The sequence below is a fragment of the Equus asinus genome, chromosome 1, assembly GCF_041296235.1.
Source record: "Equus asinus isolate D_3611 breed Donkey chromosome 1, EquAss-T2T_v2, whole genome shotgun sequence".
Lineage (NCBI taxonomy): Eukaryota > Metazoa > Chordata > Mammalia > Perissodactyla > Equidae > Equus > Equus asinus.
Window position 1 is genome coordinate 33,752,502 of NC_091790.1, and position 20,358 is coordinate 33,772,859.

A 20,358-nucleotide genomic window follows, 5' to 3' on the forward strand; every position below is an offset into this window, starting at 1 on the left:
TTGAGCAGTGTATTGAAGTTTCTACAAGAAAAATAACCTAGGGGCACGAATATCAGAAAGGAAGAACAAATGTCATGGTTTGACAACAATATGAAAATCTTATAAAATCAACTGACTAACAATTAAATAAAGAGTTCAGAAATATAGACAACTGAAAATCTGCATTGCCAAATAAATACCTCCTTCTTACTGACGGGTGAAATTGGAAATACGAGGGAGAAATAACTACTTTCAACACCTAATAGTGATTGAATACTTTCACTGAGTATGTGTTTCTCACTAATACAAATAACTGAATTTTTAATTTAAAAGCAAAGCATTCAGTGATGTCAAAAGTGAAAAATAAGAAGTCCAAAGCAGAAGACAAAAAAAAACTTAGGTGACATTGATGATAACATTACTAGTATATATTTATGGTATATAGTTCTACCCCTTTTGAAAATCAGAGCTGTATTTAACCATTTCTCCTTTATCTCTCCTCTTACCCATTCTCCTTCCATCTTAAACCAGGCAAATAGCTGATGTTACTTAAGCTGTGCCCGTGGATATTTGATAATTCATTTTCCCCTTTGTTCTCCATATACAGTGATTTTCAAACTCTCCCACTAAGGTGTCCAGTAACCAGGTAGCCCCAAGAGACTCAGAGTAAGGTTCTGAGATTTTGCCACAATGACAAAATAACTTTGAATCTCATATTTTACCTTAAAATTTATTCAAATTTTGTATTATGAAATTTTTTATATCTATTTTAATATAAAATTAATTACCTAAACTACCTAAAAATTTCCCCCAAAAGACTGTAGTATAAAGGACCACTGAGAAAACTCCCCACGTAAATCCTGTAGCTCCCTACCCACCTTGCAAACCCCAGGGTCGGAAGCCCTGCTTTTGCCCCCAGAGCTGAATCTCTTTTATCAAACAGCATATCCTGTTTTCCAAAGTCTTTCCAAACCCTTTCCTATCCTCTCCTTCTAAACGTTTTCTAAATTGGTCTTAAATAAATGTTTGTTGGGTTTAATTTAGCGGAATATCTTTTTCCTTGCTTTTAGTGTTCCCAACAGCCTGATTATCCCAGCCTGTAAGAAACAGAGGTTTATTTAGTCTGATTTTCAATGGTGTTTTTGTTTCGTGTTTTTCCCCCCAGAAACAGCTTTCTCTATAGCTAATTAAATGGTAAGTCAAGGCTAGAATCTGGATCTCCTAACTTCCAGTCTAACATTCTTTATACAACACCGAATGGCCTCCAAAATCATTTTTAAAGAGTTGGGGGGAGCTGGACATAGTACAAAAGGGCAATTAGATTGACCACCTCTGGATAAGTTGAGCAAAAGGGAATCTTTAAAAGGATATTAAGAGCTCACAGAATTGACATGAGGGCTAAGGATCCAAGCTTGAAAACCAGAAGGATGAAGGAAGCCCCTGGGCACTGGAGGTGAGAACGCCAGGGTAGCTCCATCACAGGGCAGTTCCATCACAGGGCAGCTCCATTGTAGGGTGGCTCCATCGCAGGGCGGCTCCATCGCAGGGCAGCAGCAGCGTGGCAGGTCTCCACCTGAATGAACATTCTAGAGAAGGAGCACAGCTAGTCTGGAGGCATCACATGTCTACCTGGCTAGCAGAAGGCCACCCACCTAGTTCAAGGTCCTAACTCACAGTATCCAATAGGGAAGAGGACAATTCCCCATAAAGGAAATAAAAGTGCTAGTAACAAGATGAAGATTAAAAAGTGCTGTGAGGGAAAAAAAAAATTCACCTCTCTCATCTCATCTATCTCATGGAATTGCTGTGATTGTTACAGGCTCTTGATACCAGCCCTGATATCGGTTCCCCTACACTGAACCCAACATATATAGGGTTAAAACTAAAAGCACACATCCGGGTTCCCTGCTTCTTTATTTTCACTCATGTGTAAATATTTGTTTCTTTAACCTCTGACTCCCTGAGTTTTACAACCAAATAGAAGTTACAAGTTGTGGAAAGCCCAGATGGCCTCACTCTGGGTTCCCACTAAAGTTGCAACTAATTATAGGTCCTTGAAGTCTATTACAGGAAACCTAATGTCCAGAGAATATCAAGAAACTAAAGCTTCCCAGGTCCCAACTCCATGGCTTTCTGATGCCAGAGGCTACCATCCACCATGGAGATAAACAGCCAAGGACGCTCTTCTGTGAAATCCTTTATCTCCTCTGCTGGAAGCAGCCCCAGATACAAGCCCATGGGAAAATGTTGACTGGTAAGGCCACAGCACCACACCTTCTCTACAAACAGCCACATTCCCAACCTTTAAAAACCCCTAACAGCTTCCTAACAGGTAGCTAGCAATTCTTAAGGCACTAGCCATTGCTTTGTTTCCTCTGCCTGGAAAAGAAAGTAAAGCCTTTCCTTTCCACTCAAGACTCTGTTCTTGTTATTTGGATTAGCATCGGGTTCAGAGACCAAACTTTTGGTAACATGGTGAGGGAATTAGGTAATGTATGTAAAGATGCTTTGCAAACCATGACAAGCTCTACAAAGGCATTACAATTAAGTGTTACTTCTTCTTCACAGTAACATTTGAGCAACTCCTTTTAATATCTTATCTCTAAAGGTGAAATTTTCAGGCAGGCTAATGAAAGAAATGTTTTTCCATGAAGAGGAACATTCTATTTGATTCTTCTCAGATCATAGCACATGAATATTTTAACCCATGGTCATCTTACTGCAAAGGTAGGCTCTGAATAGCACCACCTCACGGGTCGTTGCACAACAAATAGTGCATGACAAATAATGTTCTACAGGTGAGATTCCCATCAAACTAAGGTCTTAGTTTTAATTTACAGAAGTGTTCCCAAATGCATTGAAAATCATCTTGAATTACAAGCCAAGTTTTGCTCTAGAACAAAGCATATTAAAGCAAAGCTTGTATTAGTCATATAGCCATAGAGCACTGTAAATTTCAGGATGGTGCCTGGAAGGGCTCAGCACGAAATGAGTTAAAATTTCCTCTACAGAAAATTTTATTCTTTCATTTCGTTTCAAGGAGTTGGCTGGCCAGGCTCTTATTGGGATGCCTTGAAAAGAATCTGCTTCCACATTGATTCAGGGGGTATGCAGAATCCACTTCCTTGGGGTCGTAGGACTAAAGTTCCTGCTTCCTTGCTGGCTGTCAGCTGGGGGTCACTCTTAGCTCCTAGAGGCCTCCTCCTGCTCTCACACCTCGTCCCCTACATCTTAAAAGCGAAAACAGCAGGTAGAATCTTTCTCATGCTTGGAGTCTCTCTGGTTTCCTTTTCTGCCTTATCTCTCTGGCTCACTATCTCCTCTGCCTTCCTCTCCTGCTATTAAAGGTTCATGTGATTACATTGGATCCCCCTGGAGAATCCAGTAGCCTCTATCTTAAAGTCAGCTAATCGGTAACCTTAATACCATCTGCAAAGTTCCTTCACGACGGCACCTACTTTGTGTTTGATTAAATAGTAAGGGATAGGAATCTTGGGGAGACATCTTCAGAACTCTACTCACTGTGATATGCCTTTAGGTAGTGACCAGAACTTTAAAAATTGGAGTGATAAAAGCCATTAAATTTCTACAAAGCACCACAAGTAAGTAACTCAAGGTGATTATTTCATGAATCACAATCAGAACTTGCCCAAAACTGTTTACAATTTTCAAAGGCCATCATGAGACCAATATCACAATTTAAAGTTCCTAGCTGTATCAAAAGTTGGTGTGACCAGTGATGATAAAGTTCCAAGTATTTCTTTATATTTCCAATATATAAGATACTCCTTAAAGATTTCAAATGGACGTATTCAGTCATAACTCATACCGATTTCTTAGATGCTATATTATTTCAAAATTCTCTTTCCATTAGGTTTTATGAGACATAGTTTTCTAAGGATTTGAGCATATTCAAAATCTTTGTAACGCAAATTCAATTATATTTGTATTCAAATCCTAAACAACAATTAGCACATAAGGCAGAATCCAGGATCCTCATTTTTCCCACGTGGAATCCTCAATACAGTCACAAACCCAGACATTAATCACTAAATCAGCAAATATTTATTGAAGACCCATGGAGCAAGCAGTACCATTCCTAGGCACTTAGGATTACACAAGGTATAGAAACAGAGAAATTGTTCCTGTCCTAAAGGATTTTAGAAGGCAGGAAAATATACAACCAAGATGAATAGAATGTTCAAATAAATATCATGATGTTAAAATGAGTTAAGAAGAGCATTGGGGTATATTATTGTAGATTGCAAAAGAAAATTGTTTAATAGGAGGAAATGCCTTTGAGCAGGTAAGCCCACAAGTGATTCTGAGACAGATTAATTCTAGCACTGCTGATTTAAGGCTGTTTTTCGTACGTTGAGGGCTTATTGAGAAGAGAAGAAGAACCACAGAGAGGTAGACAGCCACAACTGATTTACAACTCTGTGAGAGCTTGCCGGGAGAAGGAGACTGTGTGATGGAAAACGTCAAGGCTATTATTAGAAGATTGTATTTGATTCAGAAGACAGTGGGACTCTGATGGACTTGGGAAAAACAGAGATCTAATCAAGGCAGCACGCCTGAAATAGAGATTTATCACACAGTGCAAAATAACTTCAAAAAACTGGACTCTGAAAGCAAGCAAGGAGGAAGATAGAATAATCTGGTAACAATTTACCAGTGGTCAAAGGATTCTGCTGTGGTGATAGTGGCAAACGATTTGATGGTTCTAAGTGGCAACTTAGAAAAATGAAAGTGAAACATAGAAAGTGAAAGCGGATGGACTTAGGAAGGTGGAGATGGAATTAGAATGCAATGCTAGAAAAATATCATGATTACCCTGTGGTTTTAGGGATGTTTATTTTGTAAGGTGTTCGGTAATTCTTACTAACTCTCAGATAAGTTCCATTTGTTTATTCAACGGGTCTAACATATAAAAGGCTTTAGCACTGTATTCTTCCTATGTACGATCTACATTTTCATGTTAAAAAAATGCTTTGAATATATAATTCACACTTTGAATATATAATTCACACTTCTCATATCTAATCCACAGGGAATCAGACAAGTCTAATCAAAGTAATTGACCGCTAAACTGAGACAGAAGGATGGATAGGAGTTAACTGCCTCTTAGAGGAATGATGTAATCAGATTTGGGTTCTAGAATAATCCCCTAGGCTGAATAGTGGACAGAAATGAAGAAGCCTGGCTTGGTAGCTGGATAACCTATTAAATATCATCAGGGAAAACAGTGATGGTGATTTGGACTATGGTAGCAGCAGTGAGAATGAGAAGGAGTCGAATGGAGAGGTGTTCTGGGAAGAGAATAAATTAAACTGATGATTGGCTGGAAATGGAGAAGAAAGAAGGAACTATCAAGAATAAGCCCTGAGACTTATTTCTGGAGTTAACTACTAAAGTCAGTTTTGTTGGAGACGAATTTTGGGGGATAAAACAGTGAGTTTGAGAAATGTTGAATTTGAGATACCTGTGAGACATGCAAGGGAGCTGTCTTAACTGGATATATGGTGGGCAATTGACTATATGGAGCAGGAATTTCAGAGAAAGATCCAGAGTCTTGAGCATAGAGACTGTGATTGATGCCAAAGGAGTGGATGCAAGCGCACAGGGAGACCACGGTGAGCAGGAGGAGATAAGAATCCAGACAGAATCCCAAGGGACTAGTACTTAAATACGTCATCTCTGTTCTGGACAAGAGGGGTGACAGGATAGATAATGAGTATCTCAGAGCAGAGTCACTGGCTTCCTCAGATGACTTTTCCTGGGGTTCTCAGTAAATGAAGCCAGAATGACTTAAGGTATTCATTCAGCACCTACTTTTGTTCCAGACACCATATAAGACCCTAAGGAACATGCTCAGAATCCTGAAACCGAAGATAAACCTCCGGAGCGTTGCCTTCAAGATCCATTTTCTGAAGCTGTAGGTTGATTACACAATCAACCCAAATGGAAAGTCCTCTTTGCGACAGACATTCTCAAAGGCCATTCTGAATAATAAGGCACCTCCATTGTGGGCATAAATTTGCACTGTACTTCAAGGTATATATTGTAGCTAACTTATCAGGAGGCAATATTATTTAAAATCAACCATTCCGTCAAGGGTTCTTTGTCTTTGAGGGAACTGATTGGTAATATTTTCTCATAAAAATGTCTAGGCCACTTGGGCTCTTTCATATTCTGTGGCACTGAGCTCTGAGGTCTAAGCCAAGTATTTCACCAGGAATTTTCCTTTTGAGAACATTTGAACCTTAAGCATAGGCCCATCTACAGTCTACCTGGGAGCAATTGGATTATCACTATTGTTGAAGGAAAATATGAGTTAATCTCTTCATAATTAAATGCCGATTTTATTACCCACATATTTAATATGCTAAGCATATGGATATTGTTTCCCTCATAGTAACATCTCAGATGTACATGGTGTGTTTACAAACCATGGGCACAAACCAAAGCTCTTTTAATCTTCATAGTAACATGTTAATACTACCTCTATTTTACAGATGAGAAAATTGAGACCCTAGAAAAGCAATTGCCAAGGCCACCACGCTAGCATATGGCAGAGCGAGAGTTTGATCCTAGATATTTAGAACTCAAATCAATTACTTTTCTAGCTAAACAAATATTTTAGGCACCCAACATATGGCACCCAACAATTTCATTCTCTCCAGTAACCACGTTATTCTAATTTCGGGTATAGGCTTTTCCCCTCTTATGTATTTCTAATCCTTCTTCCTGGCCTTTTAATTAATCTTTTATATGGTTTAATTATGTTTGCTTTAAAGCTTTTTGAAAAAGGTAGGATATCATAAATAAATTAATAAATAGACACAAGTAGATTATAAATCAGAGGCTTGCTGATTCCCTTGGTAATAAAACAAAATTTAAGTCACACTTAGGCGACAAAGAAAGAAAGCAAAAACACAGATATGAACAGATTTTCACACATCTTCAATAAGGCACTTGTTCACTTCTGCTAATGAAGACAATTCCCCAGTTAAAATTAATCCTAATCAAGAAAATAATTCCTATGGCTCCTACTTATACCTTTGAGTACAGAGGATCCATCTGTCTCTTCTCTCTGTTCAGAAACACTCAGTGAAACTCTTTGGAGGGCCTGGTGAATTGGTAATTTCAAAAGAGAAGAAAGGAAGAAGCTACGAAAGCAGGGGCAAGGTAGGGAGTTGACCCAAATAACAACACCCACCCTCCACACATCAATTAAACAAATTATTTATTCCCTTGTCCAAAATCACTCTTCTTACCTGTGCTGTATGCCTTGCTCTGCGTCCTTTCTCATTTAACATATTTTTACTATCTAAAATTCTACCACTTACAGGTTATCATTATTAGTTCATACATCTTTTTTACAAACGTAAATATTTCTGGGATTCATTCATTCAACGAATATTGATTAAAACCTACTATATGCCAGGCACCCTGCTAATAACTGGTGATATAGCAGCAAAAAAACTAGACATATTTGGGAATGACGATATGTGATCAGCCCTTCACAGTTAGTAAAAATTATTTAAATTGATTTTCTTTTTCCTTATGGGTATACATGTGAAATTATTTTCAGTGAGGAAAAAGACTACTATACAGATACATAAGGAGGGAAATAAGTGACTTGGGGACAAGATCATCCTCCCCTGATTAGAAGTGGGCTAGTTATCAATTCATTGCCTCTTAGCTCCAAATTCACCCTTTACTACCTGCGCTGTGATAATGGACTGGACTCTAAGTGTTTCTCGTTTACAGTGAGCTTGATGTTAAGTTTTGCAAGTAGAGGCACTAGGGGATAATGAAGAAAGAAGGGGCTCCCTATACTGGTTCTGTGTGCTGTGTTCATTATTGTTATTATTATTTGTTGTTGTTGTTGTTGCTGCTGCTTCTACAGTGTTGTGTATGTGTGAGACATCTACGCTGCTCTTCCCCAGAGCTCACAGTCCCTTGGTGACTTTACAGCCCTGGCCTGGGTCCCTTGGCTACCTTCCTGCCGTTGTCCCAATGCAAACGCCACGTGCTCCTGGCCCCATGCCCACCACACAACAGCACTCTGACTCCCTCTGTATACCCACCCACCAGCCTTGGCTCACCTACAACCCAGAGAGTTACAGCACCCTTGACTTGCTTATACCCCCCAAGGTTGCTTCCTGGCTTCCCAGTGACTGGATCACCTCTGGCTTGGGCAATCCAGCAAACTTTTCCACCATCCAGTGGCTGCAATCATATGTTCTCCAACCAGGTCTGAAACCCAGCCTGAAGGAGGGGACACCCTCCTCCACATTTTTCCTTTCTTAGGTACTCTCCTTCAGTCCTAGGGTACTTTTAGATTTCTCTTTACACCTTTATAACTATTCCCCTATCATAGCTTAATAATACTTTATATTAAATCTTCACTCTTTAAATTACTGTGTAGTTTCTGTCTCCTGACTGGACTCAGACCAGTACAAAGGACTTTTGAGACAAGATACCAGGAGAGTGGCTGATGGTAAAAGAAGAAAATAAAAAGAGGCTAACAAAAACTTTACCAATTGCAACAGTTTACACAGAGCCAAGGCCAACCCCAGGAAATGCAAAGGGAACTCAATTCTCTTCCTTCTCTGCGTCTACACTGTCCTCTTCCAACTGGCCTTTTGATTTTAGAACTCCAAGCTAGAGATTAGGAGGGAGTTCTGTTTGGAATATAAGCCCAGTTTTGTCTCACATTTACCTTGCAAAACCTGCTTCAAGTTCCATGCATTTAACTCATAAATAAACTTTTAGGGAGGGAGAAAAAGAAATTAAAATGTGGATATTCCTCCTTACCATTATCACATGATGAAAATTGTACTTACATATTCAATTGTAAAACATTAAAGCAAAAGAAAATTGACATGACAGTCTGGAGCTGTAGAAGGAACATGTATTTCTGCATCATGTCAAAAGAGTTGACGCCTGATTCCTCTGCTCACAGCTGGTGATTGAGCACATTAACCCCTGGGAACCTCAGTTTCCTCAACTGTAAAATGGGAGGAATAAAATCCACCTCATAGGTTTGCTGTGGGAATTACATATTATTGTGTAGGTGAAGGACATCATACACAGTGGGTACTGCTCAATAAACATTATTTGCCTTTACTCTTTATATATACTTTTTTTTAATGAAACTTATTATTTTCAGTCTGAGAGAGGATACTTCTTTTCCTGGGATCCACTGCAACACAGGGGCTGCTGGAGGCAGTGTTTCCACCTTTGCAAGCTCACCCTGGGAAATTCACCCTTGAGGAGCAGCAAGTTAAAAGAGTTTAAGCTTCTTTGGTGTGACCTCTTCACGCACAGCCTGAGCCAGCTGCCAATGCTGGTTCTCCAAGCACCTAAAAAGCTTGTATCAAGGAGGTCCCTCTGCAAACACAAGGTTTTAGGTCAGATATTACTTTTCTACTCTAATCACAGCATCATACATCTTTGCTTTAATTGTTTTGAGCTCAATAAAATTTCTGTTGCATATGGGATTATGTAATTTAGGTAAACAATAAAGAAGTTCCAGTCTTTCCTACAATGAAGTGACAATGCAAAATATGTCTGAAACGTTAGTCAAGAAATGCTCAGAGACCTGGCTCAGGGCCCAGTTAGGATGGAACAAAGACATACATAACCTAGTTAAACTGAAAAATCCTTAATTAAGCTACTGGAAAGCCAAGGGTTTTAAAGTTCAAAGGATCTGCAGACTTCTGTCAAATTCCTTTCAGAGAATGCAGTAGGAGAACTTAAAGTGGTCATCGAGAGTGACAGACATAAATCAAATTGGGGAGGAAACTTTAACATAACTGAAGCCTAAAAAAAAAGAGCAATAAGATTCTGCATAATATTCTTTTGTGTTTTTACATGGACTTACCTTCTGTGCTGAAGGGCTTGCATTGAATATTTCTTCTTTAAAAAAACCCACACAGATATCATTTATTAATAAATATGTTTGGGTTTTAGAAGTCATAAATAATTACGTTTCTGAATGACAAGAGTCCATAGTCAATTTGAATTCTTTCAGGAAATGTGCGTCCCTTGGAATACACAAGTGGGAGGACTGCTTTGACACAGCTAAGGCTGCTCCTGGTTCCAGTTCACACATTCTAATTTGATTCGGTAGGGTTTCGCAGCATGCTTATAAATTTTTACTTTTTTACAATAAATAAATAAATAGTAATGACGATAATAAAATAACTACCCCCTGGTCACTAAGTTTTATAGCTGTTGCCCTCTCACCATCCTTGTGTCCAATTCCTCTTCATCCACAACCACTGACTCTTTCAGATTCTCTTCCTCCAGCTTGTGGAATGTTTCAAAAGCCTCTGATATTTTCTTGTGTCCAGTCCACTCGAAGCTGGAGCCATCTTTATTATTGTTGTCTATTTTATTGAAGTCTGTCTATATCATCCCCAGCTCATATTCCATCAATGGCTGTCCATTGCCTAAAGGATTGAGCTCAAACTCTTTAGCATGTGTCTAAGGCCCTTCATCCCGTGGTGCCATCCATCTTCCCATCATCACCTCCTGTTACTCTTCCAGAAGCTTTCTACGCCCCACCCTGAACTATTCCACCACACTTGCTTGTGCATTCTCGCTCGTACACAAGCTCTTCCCTGCCTGGGATAACCATATAATCTTGCTTCAAGGCAAGCTAGCAATTGGCACTGTGTCAAATTAATATCAATCTAGAGAAAAGACTGAAAGCTTTGTAGGGTAAGAGCTCATCTAAATAACCACCCAGCAGTTAAGCAGACCCATCTCCTAGGAAGCCACTTAGTGACCATCTGTTGTCACAAGAGCATAGCCCTTGGGAGTCCCACTGCTCAACTCCAATTGGCTTTTCATAGCATTTCTTACAACTACAATCAGTGCTCTCCCTGGGAGGAGTTCTAATAAATACAATTTCACCATCTTTTAATCGTCAAGTGATGTTTTACCACCCCATATAGAGTGGCACCCTCGAAAGCTGCATCTGATCAACCTCCTTATCTACAATGACAAATCCCCACCCATCCTTCAACATTCAATTAACAACACACCACCTCTGTGACAATTTCCCTAACCCCCAACTCTCCAGCAGATTTAAACAGACACTGTAAAAGCAGATATTATCACCAGTACTTTACGATTTCTATTCTAAGTGGTTTTCAAATATTATCTCACTTTTTCATTACAGCAAGTTATGCACTATTATTCCTGCCTCATTTATAGGTAGGAGACCGCCAGGTAGCTAGTAATTGGTAGAGCTAAGATTCAAAGTCCAGACCTCTGGCTCCAGAGTCCTTGCTCTTAGCCTGTCTACTCAGTTACTTTTCTGTTCTACTGCCGGCGCCTCTTATGTTGGAGGCATCTAATCATATATTAGGTATTTATTTACATGTTGGTTTGCCCTCTAGATTTTGAGGTCCCTAAAAGTAGGGCTCTTCCCATATGTATATCTCCAAGAACTTGCTTGGACTTGGCACATAATAGACAGTCTCTAAATATTCATTGAATCATTAATCAATCCATTATCACAAGCAAAGCCTGGGTTTGGATCTCTATGCTAAGAATCTAAGAAAAGCTATGCTACGTATCCTAAAGGAGCTACATTTCACATGGGGTAATTGAGAAGAACACAGTATTTTGTTGGATATGTCTTCAAAATCAAAGCAAATGGCTAAATTTTACTTGCTAATGTTAAATTCAATTACCAAGTTGCATGTACAACGAGAGGATATTTTCTAAAGCAACCTTTATAATGTAGCTGATAAAAGCATATTAGTAAAGAGTATTTTCGGTGTCATCAATATGATGAAAAAAAATTAAGACGGTTTTCTAATAATCACTTCTAAAAGAATTACTACCGCACGAGGATAATTAAGGCCAACCAGGGAGATAAAAAACCTTCAGATTCAAGATGCGAAAAAATGTCAGAGGGTGTGAAACAATTGTTTTAATTTTTTCTCATTTGTAAATTCATTTTATGCCTCCAAGTGCAATATAAATTATTTACCAAAATTAGCTGTAATCACTTACAGGGACAAGTACAAGCAGATTCACGCATAAACCTGTGTAGTTCCTCTATTTGCATGTAAACTGTGCTAATGTCTAATTAGAAAGGTAAGCCATAGAAGTAAATAATGCTTAATGTTGTAAAAAGTCCCCACTGCCTCCCTTCTTCTGATTTAAGGAAGAGATAAGGAGAAAAGAGCCAGTGGCACGAGGAAATACATATTCTTACCTGAAAACATCTTCAGAAACCATATTTCCAGATAGAATTATGTATGACTTTTTTCAGTTTCTAATTCTCTGCATCAATTATCATTCAAGTTTATGAAATGTGCTAGAAATATTACTTTAGACTTGAAATGTACTTCACATTTGAAATAACTATAATGTTGGGGCTGACCCAGTGGCTCAGCGGTTAAATTCACACATTCCGCTTCAGCAGCCCCGGGTTCACCAGTTCAGATCCTGGGTGTGGACCTACGCACCACTTATCAGGCCATGCTGTGACAGGCATCCCACATATAAAGTAGAGGAAGATGGGCACGGATGTGAGCTCAGGGCCAGTCTTCCTCAGCAAAGAGAGGAGGATTGGCAGATGTTAGCTCAGGGTTAATCTTCCTCAAAACAAATAAACAAACAAATAAACAAATAACTAATAATGTTGTTATAGACTTGAAATATGTGAAAAGTCTGAACCCAGGCCACATACACTTTATCTTATGAGGTTGAGATCTTTCCCTTCCCTCTGCCTAAGCTGTTGGTCCTGTGTCTCTCCTCGAATGTTAATCAGGGTCTCAGTCCTTATGTGATTCTCTTGGACAAGGACAAGGACAACTTGCTAGCCAGCCAACCAGGTACCATGAAAAGTGTCTTAAATTAACCAGCTGAGCACTCCAGTCAGTTATTTGCTAATTTATCTTTCCTGTTCTGTCTGCTTTCAATGGACCCTCTCCCCTTTTTCCAATGCAGGCCAGGTAGGAATGGTACCCTACCTGGGCCTGGATGTCCGTATCCATTCCTTATTTCACTGTTATAGTGCATCTTTTACATGACTACAAATGCAAGGGACTTGGAATGATGGAGCTCCTGTTCATACGGTGTTGCAGGCAGATCTAGGATGTGATGATCCTTTCTGAAATCAAACTGGCGTCTAATTGCATTATTTCGTGGCCACATCTACAAATGACACTGGGAAACAAGCCCCAAGACCTGTGGTCAAGCCTGGGAAATCTATTATAATAACAGCAACTCTCTCACTTGTTTCTCAGGGCGATGCCCTGCCATAAGGTAATCAGGAAAGGTGGCCTTGAAGAAATTGCGAGTGTTCCCACTGGTCTTTTGCAGATGAGAAACTGAAGGTGTCTGTTGTGTTCTTGGGAAAGCTAGCTAGTTTCCAGTCTCAGATGCAAATATAGAAATCTAACCCTTATCCTACATTACATATGCCTTGCAAACACTGGAACTTGATGAAGATTCTGCTTTAAATGAGTCAATAAAAGTAACTATCATTATCACTCATTTTTGCCCTTGGATGTCCATTTTCCATAGCCATTACATCTTTGTGTGTATGCATGTGTACACACACACATAAACACATACTCAGAAGGTATATAAATGCATGGTTTATGTTGGTGATTTTTTTGGTTGTTAAGCTCTTCCTGGTGACTATCATTCTCAGAAACAACCCCAAGTTCAGCAAGCCACATACATACAAGGGATGGTAGACACTGCGCAGAGCCAGTGTTAAAAGCTAAGTCAATTTATACGCATTGCCATGGCCTGCGCCTTCAACTCTGCCTGTAGCTGTAGGCTAGACTGCATTTCAATCAGTTCGAGTTCAGCTGTCTGTTTTATTACACCCAGGCCAGTAACACTTTGGGGATTTTTAGTCCCTTCTATGACAAATGTCTATTCAACCACTGCTGTGAGCAGCAGCCCACAATGCAGGTCACCAAAGGACAGCAAACTGAGTAGGTATGTCAGAGAAATGTTCAGAAAAATATCTCCATAGGTGTCTGCAATTGCCTCTACCTTCAATCTTTGCAATCTTTGCAAAGCATGTGAAGTTTTATTCAAGGCTTATTAAAAAAATCTGTATCTTTTAAAAAGAAATATCTAGATTTTCTAAGAAATTTCCAGCAAAACTTTATACAAGTATAACTCATTCAGATGACAGGCAAAGACAAGATTCTTACACTATGTAATGTGGTGGTTGGTTGGGTGTAATGTTTTTTAACACAAATCAAGAAAGTCTATTCACAGATGCCACTCTGAGATTCTTATTTCACAAAGCGGAAATAATGTTCTTAAACGGCACAATGCATCAGCTATGCTTAGTGAGATGCTGAGAGAAATTCACCTCCATTCTGTTGTCACTTAGCCAACACAACTGAGACAAAAAGAAAAACACCTTCCCAAGAGAGAAGTGTCAGAGGGCTAATTCAGAAGGACATTGAACCGGCCCTAGTGTATTTTTACCTCAGTGCCTGTGCCCGTTGTTAAGACCCAAGCTACACTGACAGACCCGGATTATCTTTGTGAAGTTCTTCCATTACATAAAGGAGGTAGGAAATTTTCATCAAGTCTCATCAATCAACTGAAAACTTTCTGCTGACCCTAGATCTGGCTCCATCTGTTGTAAAATTCCAATTAATTTGTGCAAGATGCAAATTTTATTTAACTGAAAGAAAGTCTGTGAAATTTTAATTGTTGACCTTCACCTGTGGCCCCCCCACCACAGAATTCCACCTGCAAACACATCTTGTGAGAGAGTTGAGTGCAACAATAACTTTCGATTTGCCTTTCTTAATTCTTATGCCTATAATGCCAGGAGTTAATCACTTGACAATTAATATCAGAACATCAAGAGGAAAAAATGTTTTTAATTTCTGAAGTCTTTTTTGTTTTTACTAGTTTGTGATGTGTGTATTTTTTCCTATTCTCTACTATCTCTTGGGCCTAAGAAATAAGGAAGTGTATTTTCCATATTAAGGTTTACCTAAAGGATCAGTTGGCAGAAGCCATGTAGCCAGATCTGTCTGCAGCTCAAATAAGGATCAGCCTCCTTGGAGAACAATCAAAGATGGTTTGATTTTCTAATACGAAATTTGCCATGGACATTAAGATCATATCCAAATCAACACTCATTTAATATCACATTTGTTCCCAGCAATAAACATTAAAAGAAGCCTTTGAGTGTTAATGCATCAGAGTCCAAAATGAGTATATACATCTGGAAGTGTTATAAATATGTATATTGTGTGTGTTACTCAGTATTTCCCTTCCATGTTCTTTTTGCTGGAACTTGGCAACACTTCAAAGAATTAGGTAAGGAAAAAAATATCTTCAGGGAATATCCTTCAATAATATTTTGTTTGAAGGTGCGTGCAATTCAGCGACATGGTTTTCCCTTATTGAAGCCTTTGCAGGACACAGCGCTGAAAGCTCCTATTCCTACAAGAGAATATGTGTTCATGTCCATGTATCACTATATTGTTCAAAATATCCCTCTTTGTTGTAAATTTAATTAATACTTTTAAATAAAACTGTGGGCCAACTACCATAAAAGCATGATTGAACCTCTGAAAACTCTTTAACATTCCATTTTGGGGTGGAATTCCCCAAAAAGCACGTGAATTCCCACGAATCGGGTCTGCAGAGTCTGAGTTACACTGAACTTTTGACTTCATTGCTCTGTATCTCCCCTTACTCCTTCCTAAGCCTCCCCCAGACCACCACCTTATTCCTTAGAAAATTCCTCTCTCTCTCAGCTATGTCTTATCATGGGAAAAAAAAACAAGGTAATAAATTAATTTGCTCCATACATTAGTGATTAATTTGTCACAATTGTCAGGGATGTTTGCCTCATCCATGCAGTTTTTCAACAAATATTATTGCCCTATCCACCCTGCTATGGATTTTGCTGCTCATGGAAAATAGAACCCTGAGCAAATGCAAAGAGTTTATCTTCTACTGGAGCTATAGTTACACACTCTTTGTCATGCCTAATATTTTTTGGTTTTGCTTTTTGCCTTTTCTTTATTTTCTCTTGATCATCCTTGCCACGGGTTTTTTCATGTTGTTGGTCTTTTCGAAGGAACACTTTTTACCCCCACTGATGTTATCCATTGAATGTTCTTTTCTGTTTTATTAGTTTCTGAACTTCATTACTTTCTTCCTTCTGCTTCTTTGCACACACCCTGTTGTTCCTTTTTCTAACTTGTTGAGTCATCTGCTTGGTTCTTTAAGTTTCATTCTTTCTCATAGACATATTTGGAGGTTGTACATTTCCTTCCAGAGCTGATTGACTTGCATTCTGCAAGTTTTGATATGCAACATTTTCATTAATTTTTTGTTTTTCAAGTTATTTAGAAGGGCATGTTTTCTTATCTTATCATTTTGATTTGGAGTTCCTAACTTTATTGGTGAGATGATGTGGTCCATATGACACTGAGTCTTTGATATTTGATGATACTGTTTTGCAGCCCAGTGAGGGATGTTTTCACACATGCTCCATGTGTGTTTGGAGGTACATTCTGTAACTATGGGCTCCAAGGTTCCATATACATCCATTAAATGCAGCTTGTCCATTGTTTTGTTTCAACTTCTATGGCTTTATTAAGTTTTTGCCCTGAATGTTAAAACATCCCAGATACATGGATTCCAGAATGACTGCAGATTTGTTCATTTCCTCTGGAAATTCTGACGATTTTACATCATAAAATTTGAGGCTATGTGGCTAGCTATGTACAATTGCAGGATCATTATGCTCTTATACAAGAATTATTCCTCTCACCGTTATGTAATAGTCGTCATTATTCCTTCCATTTTTGCCTTCAGGTCTGTTTTGTTCTAAGATTAATATGGCCTCTCTACCTTTCTTCTGGCTAGTGTTTTCCCTGAATGTACTTGCTGATCTCCTTTACTCTCATTCTGGTGAACAGCATATCTGTGACTTTTTGAGAAAATCTCTGTGTTCTAATTGGCAAATTTTGTCTATTTACATTTACCGTGATTACTAATACAGCGAGGGATATGGGTGGCTAAAGAACATAAATTTTATATGACAATGTAGAAGTAGCACAGTAAGTGGGGAAAAACAGAAGAAAAGGGGGAAGAAGGTTAAAAGGTAAAATGAGTTTGCTGACTGCCCCGTATTGTCCACTCAATTAACCTAGAAGGATGGTCACCACAGCAGTAATGAGTCTCCTTATTGTTCAGCTTCTCATCTTTAATATAATTCATGGCTACAAGAAATAAGGGTCTTTGAGGAAATGGCTGAGTGTGGGTCTGAGTAAAGAAGGTACAATGTGAGCCTGGAATATCTTGTTCTGCTGAAAAGCAAGAACATTTTCAAGATTAATGGGGTCTGTCAAGAGGACACAGGAACCAACTTGAAGGGGCTCTTCTATGGTCAACATTATGTCAATTGGAGCATCAAAAAGAACAATCGTTGTAGCTGATTGAGCCACTTGGCATGTATAAGAATCCGAATGTCTATAATGACACTAAAAAAAAGAGAAAGCAAAAAAAAATCATTCGGTACCATGTAAGGCCACTCTTAAAGCAACTCCTTACTCTGAAAAATATTAAATAAAGGGAAGAAAATAAGCATTTACTCTGTCTTTCAAGCAAGAATTTTATTTCAGGACAACCAAATAGCCTAAATTGATGAAACAAAAAGCACTACTTTATAGAAAATGCCAGATAATATATTTAGGAGAAATGATGGAATTAGGAAATCATCACTTTACAATCTTAACTGATTCAAGAAAAGATTATCAATGACTATTAACATTAAGTAAATGGTTAGCAGGGAGCTGAATATCTTTGATACCAAAAGAGCACTATACACTCACAAGGAAAAGAAACATTGGATTCTACTTACGAAAAAAAAATCAGCTCTAAAGGACATTTTTTCTAACAAGTAAGCAAAATGAGTTAGAAGAGATATTAAGGAATGATTACTATATGTGATAATGTCATTTTTGACGATAGGGAAATAGGCCCATTTTTTAAGAAGTAATCTGAAGTTGAAAAGAAAATAGTAAAATAATGCCTGTGTAAAAAAAGAGGTATACCCATCACATCTTTATTTTCATCTGATAACAATTTGTTCTTTTATAGGAGTAGCTCTCAATTCTTTAGAGAAAAAGTGGTTATTTTATGCAAATATATATACACACACATTCTATTTCTTTTCTCTTACGGATAGTCCTTAAAATTTTAATATACACAATAAAATGTGTTAAATAAACATAATAAAGTTAGTCGGTATCTCTACATTCTTCACAAACAAGACAAGACCCTAGAGAAAGCTTTAACATTAATCCAACTCCTTCGATATTATGTTATTGTCGCTCTGCATTTTAATCTTTATGTTTATATCCACTAAATCAGTTGTCATCATCATCATCATCATCATATTTAGATTTCCCACATGTTTACATTTTGCTGGTCTATCATTGCCTCTTGTATCCCACACAAGACTATGTTCACAATTCTTCTTCCTACACTTTACCCTTTGATAGCTCTTTCAGTATTGTTCCATGAGTGGTAAATTCTCCCAATTTTTTTTTGTCTGAAAATGTCCTTGTCTAACCCTCTCTGCTTAAATCATAGTTGAGCTGTGTATAGAAATACAGTTGAAGATTATTATTTCTCAAAGCTCTTTGGAATCTTATTTCTTTGTTGTCTACTTACTTTTGTTGCAATTAGGAAGTGTGCAGACAATTTAATTGTTATTAATTTGTAGGTATTAGTTTTTGGTGTTCTGCTTTTATCACTAAGTATTTCTAGATCTGAAGTTTTCTTTATCCTGCTATGAATTCATTATGCTCCTTGAATCTGAAAATTCATGTCTGGCATCAATTCTGGAATATCCTTAGCCTGGTACCTTTGAGTTTTACCTCTCCTCCATTCTCACTAATTTCTCTTTCTCTATCTGCTGCTTACTATGTTGAAACATCATTCTGTTCTCCATGTCTCTTAACTTCTCTTTCATACTTTCTGTCTTTATCCTTTTGTGCTGGACATTGCACAATTCCTTCAAATATATCTTACAGTTCATTAGTTCTATGTTCAGCTGTTTAACCTGTCTAGTAGATTTTTCATTTAAATTTCACAAAATTAAAAGTATAGTTTAATTTTGTGAAATTTATTAGTTTCCTTTTCTAACAGGACTATTCTTTATATACACAAAACATTTATTTTATATTTCATATTACAATCCTACTATCTTAAATTTTTGAAGTTCAATGTTCTTGTTTATTTTGTATGTTAACTTTTACCCATGGCTATTTGACCTCAAGTTTTGAAATAGTGTATTGTGAGGTCAGCATTTGTTAGATAGGAACCTTTATCAATGAACCTCTTATGATCTGGATTATAAAGTATTCCCAGTGATTTTTCTGGTGCTAAGATCCCCAAGGCTATCACTAGCAAAGGACCATTTTATGTTCTCTCTCTCAGATTAACAATTCAGATAACATAAATTCAGTTCCCAAATTAAAGTGAGGCTATGCCTGTACTTACCAATTCCTAGAGCCCAGGCTGAGACACACTATCATCTTTACCATCTTCTCTAGCTGGCATGCAGAAATTTTCTAATATTCCCTTTCACTGGGCTCATAGCCCTTTGAGAGTCTTGGCATTGTAAAGCTGTGAGCGATATCAGCTCCACCCCTCTTGCTTGCTAAGCCTCAATTTCTCTTATCTCTCTATCAGTGTTTCTATGACAAACACTCCAGGCTTGTAGTTTCAGCTCACACACTTGCAACAGTGGTTTTCATTTCCTTCTTCCTTTTTGACTCTTATATCATGCTCCTTTGTATTTCAGACCTATATTTCAAAGAATTTTTATTACATTTCATCCTCCATTTCTAGATGTTAGTTACAGGTGACTTTTAAGATAATCTAGTCTGCCATATTGTCAGAAATGGAAGTACTAATTTTGTTTTCCTTTTTTAAACTTATGTAATATAAATTTTCCTAGTTGCCTTTGAACATTTTTACTTAAATTCTAGCTGAAGAAAAAATGAATTTATGCATACAAACACTTGAGTCTTCTTTCATGAATGTCTCCCAGGATAAGTTATGTTCCTCTGAAGTTTCTGGAGTACAAACCTTCAAAATCTTCTACTGTTGTTTCATTGACCTACATTTGGCCAATAAATTTATTCCTGAAAGAGGAAATTAAGCACGGAAAGCATTGCCTTGTTTCATTTGAAATGCTCCTGGTTTTCATATGTTAATCTTCATTATTGTCAGCTTTGAGATCTTTGATATTGCTGTCTTTTCTATTCCTTGGGCATTATACTTGATTTGTCTCTTATTTCTAAGACAACTTCTCCTGTATATATATAT

At 37.9% G+C, this 20,358-nt stretch overlaps 1 long non-coding RNA gene across 4 annotated transcripts in view; it reads right to left on the reverse strand.

The window, feature by feature from the left end:
- Positions 1-19,669, reverse strand: part of LOC123281846 (uncharacterized) — a 45,892-nt gene extending 26,223 nt beyond the window's left edge. For all 4 annotated transcript variants that reach the window (XR_006521603.2, XR_011494435.1, XR_011494450.1 and 1 more), the window contains exons 1-2: positions 19,528-19,669; positions 1,362-1,565 (exon numbers count right to left, since the gene is read on the reverse strand). This is a non-coding gene — a long non-coding RNA (uncharacterized lncRNA). The remainder of the gene's footprint in view (positions 1-1,361; positions 1,566-19,527) is intronic.
- Positions 19,670-20,358: the final 689 nt, after the last annotated feature.